This window comes from Aedes albopictus, chromosome 2 (assembly GCF_035046485.1).
Source record: "Aedes albopictus strain Foshan chromosome 2, AalbF5, whole genome shotgun sequence".
NCBI classification, from domain to species: Eukaryota; Metazoa; Arthropoda; class Insecta; order Diptera; family Culicidae; genus Aedes; species Aedes albopictus.
This window is the reverse complement of record NC_085137.1, coordinates 37,873,375-37,882,810: the sequence shown is the minus strand read 5'-3', so window position 1 is coordinate 37,882,810 and position 9,436 is coordinate 37,873,375. Positions and strand designations below refer to the sequence as shown.

Here is a 9,436-nt window from a genome sequence, read left to right as displayed (position 1 = left end):
TGGAGTCCTAGATCCTCAGTATAAATCAAGGTATAAATGGTGTGGTGAAGAATCCTTCACTAGACTCATTGACCCAAGTACCTACATCCAGGCTGCAGAACAACCTTTTTTCGCCTGCGGTTTTCCGGCATCGTTGGCCTGTCCAGCACAACACTGCCTTTGAGTGCTCGCGCAAGACCCAACACATCAGATAAGTTCCGGCCTACTTCAACATCCAAGACGTAGTGAAGCCACCCGGCCGAAATGTTTACGTCACGGTTATGGAAAAAAAACGAGACATTCAAAGACAAGCATGATTCATCTAAATTTTATAAATAAAATCTTTAACGTATTAGATTTACAGTTGACAAATGAAATTGCTTTGTTATTTTACTCAAAAGTTTGCATTCCCATTTTGGGCCAAGGAATATCTCATGAATCGCCAGTGTAATTTTTAAACTTTTGCGTCCTCGCCACCCAGGAAGGGAGAGGGGGGTGGCAACTTGGTGGATCTCCCGAGCGCAAATTGTATACCGCGGGGTGCCCTAATTTCGTGCGGTTCCAAATTTCGCTAATAGTCTATTTTACGAAACGACAACAGTGTTGATATTGATATTAACACTCACGGGCTTGGGTACAACCTTTTGTCAAATTTTCATTCATGAAATGAGCGATCAGCTGATCCGAAACGTCTCGTGAAATGGCTCATTGATAAGATTTACACCCTCATTCTTGTTACGGTACGGAAGTATCGACTTTCGAACGTATTTGATTCGTTCGAATCCGTATCGCATTTGATTTTGCTGGCGTAAACGGGAATGCGAACGATTTACGTTCGAAAGTGGATTCGATCGAAAAAAGAATGAGGGTGTTAGAGACCATAATTAGAAAACTAATTGTTGAATTGTCCATATTTTACTTTAGATAGCATAGCTAATGTGAAATTTGGACGATTGCACAATTAGTTCTATGATTATAATCTCTAAATCTTATCAATCAGCGAAATTTGGACCCGCACGAAATTAGGGCACCCCACGGTATAATGAAATAAATAAATAAATATCTCAAAGAATTACTGGAGTGCATCACCTAACTACAACTTCAGAGGACCTTAACCTTCACTACAAGTTCTGATTAATATGAGATGTATTGTGAGTCACCAAACGACTTCAGAGAACTTCGTAAACCTTCTTCACGGCAAGATCTGTTCAGTTGGAGGAATAGCTACAAAAAACTAATCTATTTTAAAAAGTAGATGTATTTATTACGCATCACCAAACGGCTTCAGAGGACTTGGGACCTTTCTACACGGTAAGATCTGTTCAATAGGAGGAAAAGTTACAAAAAAAACTGATCTTTTTTAAAAGTAGATGTATTGCGCGTCACCAAACGACATCAGAGGGCTTGGTGAACTGTTCAGTAGGAGGAAAAACTACAAATAAAAACTGATCTATTTTAAAAGTAGATTTATTGTGCGTCACCAAATAGCTTCAGAGGACTTGGTGATGTCTTGCATCACCATGCATTTTAGGAGGACTTGGTGAACCTAGCTAGAACAAAGCTTCTTTGAGTGGAGCATGATGTCTTGCACCACCATGCTTTTTAGGAGGACTTGGTGAACCTAGCTAGAACAAAGCTTCTATGAGTGGAGCATGATGTCTTGCACCACCAAGCTTTTTAGGAGGACTTGGTGAACCTAGCTAGAACAAAGCTTCTATGAGTGGATCACGATGTCTTGCATCACCATGCATTTTAGGAGGACTTGGTGAACCTAGCTAGAACAAAGCTTCTTTGAGTGGAGCATGATGTATTGCATCACCATGCATTTTAGGAGGACTTGTTGAACCTAGCTAGAACAAAGCTTCTTTGAGTGGAGCATGATGTATTGCATCACCATGCATTTTAGGAGGACTTGGTGAACCTAGCTAGAACAAAGCTTCTTTGAGTGGAGCATGATGTCTTGCATCACCATGCATTTTAGGAGGGCTTGGTGAACCTAGCTAGAACAAAGCTTCTTCGAGTGGAGCATGATGTCTTGCATCACCATGCATTTTAGGAGGACTTGGTGAACCTAGCTAGAACAAAGCTTCTTCGAGTGGAGCATGATGTATTGCATCACCATGCATTTTAGGAGGACTTGGTGAACCTAGCTAGAACAAAGCTTCTTTGAGTGGAGCATGATGTATTGCATCACCATGCATTTTAGGAGGACTTGGTGAACCTAGCTAGAACAAAGCTTCTTTGAGTGGAGCATGATGTATTGCATCACCATGCATTTTAGGAGGACTTGGTGAACCTAGCTAGAACAAAGCTTCTTTGAGTGGAGCATGATGTATTGCATCACCATGCATTTTAGGAGGACTTGGTGAACCTAGCTAGAACAAAGCTTCTTTGAGTGGAGCACTAGGGGCAGGACAGATCTAACGGGAGAAAATCGGTGCTCGAAATGTTGTTCAGAATTCCTCACAGTTCCTCAGATTGTCTCCCATTTCTACCAAAGTGTGATCTGGCACCAATGTCAAACTGCAAAGTGTTGCGTGTGCTGAATGGAAATTGCAGTTTTGGGGATGTCTTTCGACCAATTTCGTCGATCATTGATAAAAAGAGTAACTCAGAAATCCTCAGAGTTGCTCTCGTTTTCACAGCGTCTTGCCCCTAGGTGGAGCATGATGTATTGCATCACCATGCATTTTAGGAGGACTTGGTGAACCTAGCTAGAACAAAGCTTCTTCGAGTGGAGCATGATGTATTGCATCACCATGCATTTTAGGAGGGCTTGGTGAACCTAGCTAGAACAAAGCTTCTTTGAGTGGAGCATGATGTATTGCATCACCATGCATTTTAGGAGGACTTGGTGAACCTAGCTAGAACAAAGCTTCTTTGAGTGGAGCATGATGTATTGCATCACCATGCATTTTAGGAGGACTTGGTGAACCTAGCTAGAACAAAGCTTCTTCGAGTGGAGCATGATGTATTGCATCACCATGCATTTTAGGAGGACTTGGTGAACCTAGCTAGAACAAAGCTTCTTTGAGTGGAGCACTAGGGGCAGGACAGATCTAACGGGAGAAAATCGGTGCTCGAAATGTTGTTCAGAATTCCTCACAGTTCCTCAGATTGTCTCCCATTTCTACCAAAGTGTGATCTGGCACCAATGTCAAACTGCAAAGTGTTGCGTGTGCTGAATGAAAATTGCAGTTTTGGGGATGTCTTTCGACCAATTTCGTCGATCATTGATAAAAAGAGTAACTCAGAAATCCTCAGAGTTGCTCTCGTTTTCACAGCGTCTTGCCCCTAGGTGGAGCATGATGTATTGCATCACCATGCATTTTAGGAGGACTTGGTGAACCTAGCTAGAACAAAGCTTCTTTGAGTGGAGCATGATGTCTTGCATCACCATGCATTTTAGGAGGACTTGGTGAACCTAGCTAGAACAAAGCTTCTTTGAGTGGAGCATGATGTATTGCATCATCATGCATTTTAGGAGGACTTGGTGAACCTAGCTAGAACAAAGCTTCTTTGAGTGGAGCATGATGTATTGCATCACCATGCATTTTAGGAGGACTTGGTGAACCTAGCTAGAACAAAGCTTCTTTGAGTGGAGCATGATGTCTTGCATCACCATGCATTTTAGGAGGACTTGGTGAACCTAGCTAGAACAAAGCTTCTTTGAGTGGAGCATGATGTCTTGCATCACCATGCATTTTAGGAGGACTTGGTGAACCTAGCTAGAACAAAGCTTCTTCGAGTGGAGCATGATGTCTAGCATCACTATGCATTTTAGGAGTGGTGAACTAAATTAGAACAAAGCTTCTTTGAGTGAAGCATGATGTCTTGCATCTCCATGCATTAGGAGGACTTGGTGAATCTAGCTAGAACAAAGCTTCTTGGAGTGACGTGTAATGTTTTGCATCACAATGAATTTTAGGAAAACGTGAGGAATGCATCTAAATCAAATGGAAGAATATCTCAAAATTCATTAGAATAACTCAATAAGTTCTGAGCGTATCGCGTCACCTCGCAACCTAGGAAGACATGATGAACCTTCTGAGCGAAAAATTCAGATCAATTGGAAGAATATCGTAAGGACCACAAGAATAGTTCCATAAGTTTCAAGCGATTTGCGTCACCTCGCAGGACATGGTGAAATTTCTGAGCAACAAATTCAGACCACTATTGTAGATCCACTTAGATGTTGGTTTTGCGTTTAGACTCCTGGCGAATTTTCGGATGGATTATATAGAGATCACAGAAACACCCCACCCACCTCAGTAATTTTATTGATATGTATGCAATTGAAAGCCATAAGCATTTACTATTACAAGGCGTTGACGTTGCATCGGCAGAGATCCTCCAGATAGCGTTGACCAAACCATGGTTGACGGGAGTACCTAAAAAGGGTTTAAAAAATAATCAACGGATACGCGTGGTGGTTTGTTTTGTATATTTAAGTGAAAACTTTCTGATACAATAAGTACCGTGGGGTGCTCTAATTTCGCGCGGGTCCAAATTTCGCTCACTGATAACGTTTAGAGATCATAATCATAAAACTATTGTTGAATTGTCCAAATTTCACTTCAGCTATACTAGGGTATCGCGCCACTTGGGCGGTGGCTTCTATATTCGTCTATTTGCCACTATAACTCAGTCAATTTTGAACCAATTGACTTGAAATGTTGTACACGGATAGATACTATACCTATCACACCACATTCCAACAGTTGTGTCAATTGGTTCAAATTTGACTGAGTTATAGTGGAAAACAGACGAATATAGAAGCCACCGCAAGTGGCGCGATTCCCTATATAAAGTGAAATTTGGACAATTCAACAATTAGTTCTATGATTATGATCTCTAAATGTTATCAGTGAGCGAAATTTGGACCCGCTCGAAATTAGGGCACCTCACGGAACCAAATTACTAACTATTCTTTGGTTGAACATAATTAATAACTATGGTGATTTTTTTTTCCTTTTTTGAATGTTTGAAAGACAAAATTTAACTCTTAATTGGTGCTAAAAATTTTGAAAAAAAAAAACAGGCAAATACAATGCAAAATATATCAACTTTAGTAAATTTACACTTTTAAAATCGTTCCTCCATATGTGCATGGAAAACGATTTTGAAAATATTGCTTCGTTAATTTAATAAAAAAAAATCAAAAACCAAAAAATGAGGAAATGAATCTAGTTTCGCCTATTAAAAACTGTAAATGAAAGAACTTTTTTGTAATTTGTAATTTAGACATTTGATCAGTATTGATTTTGTTATTCTGTTATCTCAACGCATCCGGGCCAGAGGCCTATCTGCGCTTTCTCTCCGCTGAGCGATACGTCTACTGTGTAACACGACGATGTTGCAAACTCTGGACTTAATAAAAAGTAAGTTTCTAATACCGTTGGTCTAGCCGTCCGATCTGAAGGGTCGCTCTGTGTTCCTTTTAGTAAAACAGTAGATCCGTTGCGCACTGCTGTTTCTAGATCAATGACGTTCTGTTATGTAACCATTATTTAAAAATCTACTTATCATTACTTGTTCTGAGAGCCTATACCCAAGTAACCACGCTGCTCATGCCGAACTAGATACAGCATATGCTGTTCGCCAAGAGGTCATCTACAAATCAGTTATGTGAAACTATGGGAAGCTCATATATACTGCCTATGATCGTATATCAGTCCCATATTTGCAGGGTTCCCAATTTGCATGGGACAGTTATGCGACCATAAACAGTAAATACATGGCTCACAAGTACTAATCAGTTGTAAATAAATTGGGGCTAAAGTGCTAATGGGTGCTGTTTTGCATTTGAAAATTGCACCACATTGAGCACTGCGTGGCATGCCATAGGTTTGATCCACATCTTTTGCAGACGTGATTTGATTTCCGGATCGTTTCGTAAAGAAAAGTAAGGTACACCGGGGCAAGTTGAAACGGGTGGGGTAAGATGAAACAGTTGGTTAACGTGATGTTATCTAATCATGATAAACAATTTGTATGTCATGATAACACATAGTTTTTCATTCAATAATAAAAGTATGTTTTACAAATTGTATTGAAATCAGGTTCAAAACTTCGTGTTTCATCTTGCTCCACCCGTTTCAACTTGCCCCGGTGTACCTTACCATGACATCCCATGGGATCCTGCAGGAAGTAGAGTAACTTCGTGGTATCTGCCACAAAATATACTGTAGATATTGTACTCACGTGTTTTTAACTGGAAAATCGATGCCGATGAGGATGTCCTTACGCTTGCCATGTCCTCGCTTGCTTGAACAGATAATCGACGACGTCACAAAGCTGGAAGAATTTCCTCATGTTGTGATATCAGCGACATCGATGAAATTCAAATGAATCTGAAAGTCATATCGAGTTCCGATTGTTTCTCCAGATTCCAAGTCCAGAATCTGATTCTTCCTAGCAGCGGTATGACTGGACATGATCGGCGGAATATTTGCACCGTCTCGAAATTCAAGATTTCCTGTTTTCTTTGCTTATTGGACATTGTCCTCAACTCATTACACTCCTGCTTAAACTTGTTCCGCTGATCGACAGCCCCTTTGTCTACCCCTCTAACCAAGGACTTGATCGGTGCCTTCTTACTCTATACCACAGAAAATTCCAAATCCTCGAAACAATCGGACAACGACTGGGGTTGGAAACGGACAGCACGCATCCTGGCCACCGTCGGCTTCTCCCTGGCCTTCATCTCTCCATTTCTGATCTTGATCCATGTGCAAAATTATCTTCTCCAGATAGTCAACCTTCCGGCCGTAGATCTGGAAGCGCTCATTATCAGCATGGCCTCTTCCGAGAAATTCGTTTCCTCTTAAGCCCGCAGGCCGTTGTAACGGTTTAACTTTTTCTGCAGATAGAAATCGAAACAGCGATCGATCTTTTCCTATACCTGAAAATATACCCTTCATATTGACCACTTTTCGAAAACCTTAATTAATATGTAACCGCTTACCTCCATGAACATCGGGCGACATCCTCTTGATTCAGGTTCTGATGCTCCCAGCACGTCTGGGAGCGATTGGGATTCCGGGCGGGCTACAACGGTTGGTTCCACGGATTTTGGTAATGTCTCGATTGATGATCATAATTACGACCGGGGCCATATCGCTTGCCAAGGAACCTTGTTCAGGAAGGAAAAGCATTCGATATCCAACATATGGGCCTTGTCGATGAGCAACACTCCGGGATAGATTTCCGCTTTATTCTGTTCGCGCCATTCCATCGTTCGCGCCATCCTTGTCGTTGATCTGATCGCGGACATCCTGTTTGATCTCACCGGTGTCCCCAGCAAGCAACGATAAGAATCCGAGTGCCCTGCTATCCTCAGAGCAATGACCATCTTTCCCGTACTAGGCTCCCCGGTCAGCAGCCACCCGGCTATCTTCCCTTCATGCACAATCTGCACTATCAGGCCGGCAGCCCGCCGGGCGTCCTTCTGGCCCACCATGCCCTGGGACACGGCACGCGCTTCCAGCTCGTTGTTCAAACCTGAGCCCACCTGTGAAACAAATATATTCGAACGAAAAGGATAAAATAGGATTGATTGAATAAAATATTTTTGCACAGCAAGAACTGGTGTAACCTGGTAGCAATTTCAGCAGCAAGGGTGCCTCTTTGCTAACTACTTACCATTTCCAAGGACTTGATTGAAGTTTTTGTACGCTGAATCCAGCTACCTGCAACCTGCAACAAAAACATTTCCGCATGATTCACATAATGATGCAAACTAGAAATCATACTCAACTTACCGAACCGTCTTGGTGTCCTTGTAAAGTTTATCCTCCCAAAACCGCGACAACGGATTGAATATTACATATTATTTGTTTCGATTTTGATGAAATATTCATTTATTGCACAATTTCATCCATTGAAACGATCGAAACAAATAATTTGTACCGCGTACCATCAAAACCGAGATCAAAACGTAAACAAAACAAAACAAATCTTTGTGCGGCGAATGCGCCGTGAACGCGGCGAAGGCGGCGAAAGACTGTCAAAATCTTGCAAAGGGGGTAAGCCAATGCGTAAAAAACAACCGCAAAATGGTAACAACTAGCTCCCTCGTTAAACTTCTGCCCAACAAGAAGAAGAAAACATGGTACCGAAAATTTTTAGTGGTTTGTACCGCACTCTTACGTCTGTATAAATTCGTCTGTGGTGGCGGGTGCCGGTTAAAAGAACACATGAGACCGTGGCGGGTGCCGGTCGAACCAAATTTAACTGTTGCGGGTCCCAGTTAAAAAAAAAAAGACAAAAAGACCGTGGCGGGTGCCGGTCGAAGGAAATTCAACCGTTGCGGGTGCCGGTTGAAAGGACAATTGAGACCGTGGCGGGTGCCGGTCGAAAGGAATTTAACCGTTGCGAGTGCCGATTGAAAAGACAATTGAGACCGTGGCGGGTGCCGGTCGAAAGGAAATTAACCGTTGCGGGTGCCGGTTATAATCGAGGCCGTGGCGGGTTGCCGGTCGAAAGAAACATTTAATCGTTGCGGGTTGCCGATCAAAGAGAATGATTAACCTTGAAAGTCCCTGCAAGGGTGCTTGGGAGCAAGGTAGTGATTCCACAAACGAAGATACAGACGGAGCAGTAATCGTTTTTTTCGGTCGCACCTACTTTCGCAAGCCCCTCTTTTTGTCTGTAATTGCTTTGCTTTGGCTAACCCCTTGAACGGGCGAAATGAGCGAACTGTCAAGCGACTTGTCAATTTGTTATTTGTTTACAGTGTTCTGCTTTTTGCTATCTTGTGTTGTTTATTGGTTACGTTTTGGGAATATTTTCGATCCGGATAGCGTTGCGGCTTTCGTGGAGTAGGTTACGGCGCAAACGAACCGGTTGGGAGCGCAACTGATGGTATGCGACTGAGGGTTCTCCGGAAGAACGGCGGTCAGTGATTTGACCATAAGGAAACGCTGTTTTAAAGGTGAGAACGGGGGTGAGAATATCTCATCGGGACTCAATTGAATTGTTTAAAATTATTTTCGTTTTCAGGCGTTTGATCAGTACAAGGCTTGTTGTGCTTTCTGACCAAATCCTTCGGAATAGTGTCCATCGTAAAGCCAACTTCCAGCCCAGCCACTCTTAAGTCGGCCAACTCGGAGTGATATTTAGTTTACCAAAATCGGTTGAACAGGGATTCGCTGTTGGCAAGGTATCTGATCTCGATCAATCAAATTCTGAGGTAAAACAAGCACTGCGATCATGAAATCACCCATCTGGTGACCCCGAAGCGGATGAAAGAGGACACAGGGTTTTACAACTTTATTGGCGTTTGTGGAAAATTTGCGTGCGACGGAAAGCACACGCGTTTTTTCCTGTTCGAAGAACGGAAGCTGCGAGCGTCAAGGAATGGCGCCGATAATGAGTGACGCTAGCTGTAAGGTTTTTTAGGAAGCAAAATACGCAGTTCTTGAATTTTAGGATTTATTATGATTTTGTAGTTCGA

General features: G+C 42.3%; 1 long non-coding RNA gene across 1 annotated transcript; it reads right to left on the bottom strand.

The window, feature by feature from the left end:
* Positions 1-3,821: 3,821 nt before the first annotated feature.
* Positions 3,822-8,145, bottom strand: LOC109403992 (uncharacterized). Its single transcript, XR_009998160.1, has 5 exons — positions 7,743-8,145; positions 7,624-7,677; positions 6,947-7,492; positions 6,184-6,883; positions 3,822-4,370 (listed from the first exon to the last, which is right to left on the bottom strand). It is a non-coding gene; the product is annotated as an uncharacterized LOC109403992 (long non-coding RNA).
* Between the last annotated feature and the right edge of the window lie 1,291 nt (positions 8,146-9,436).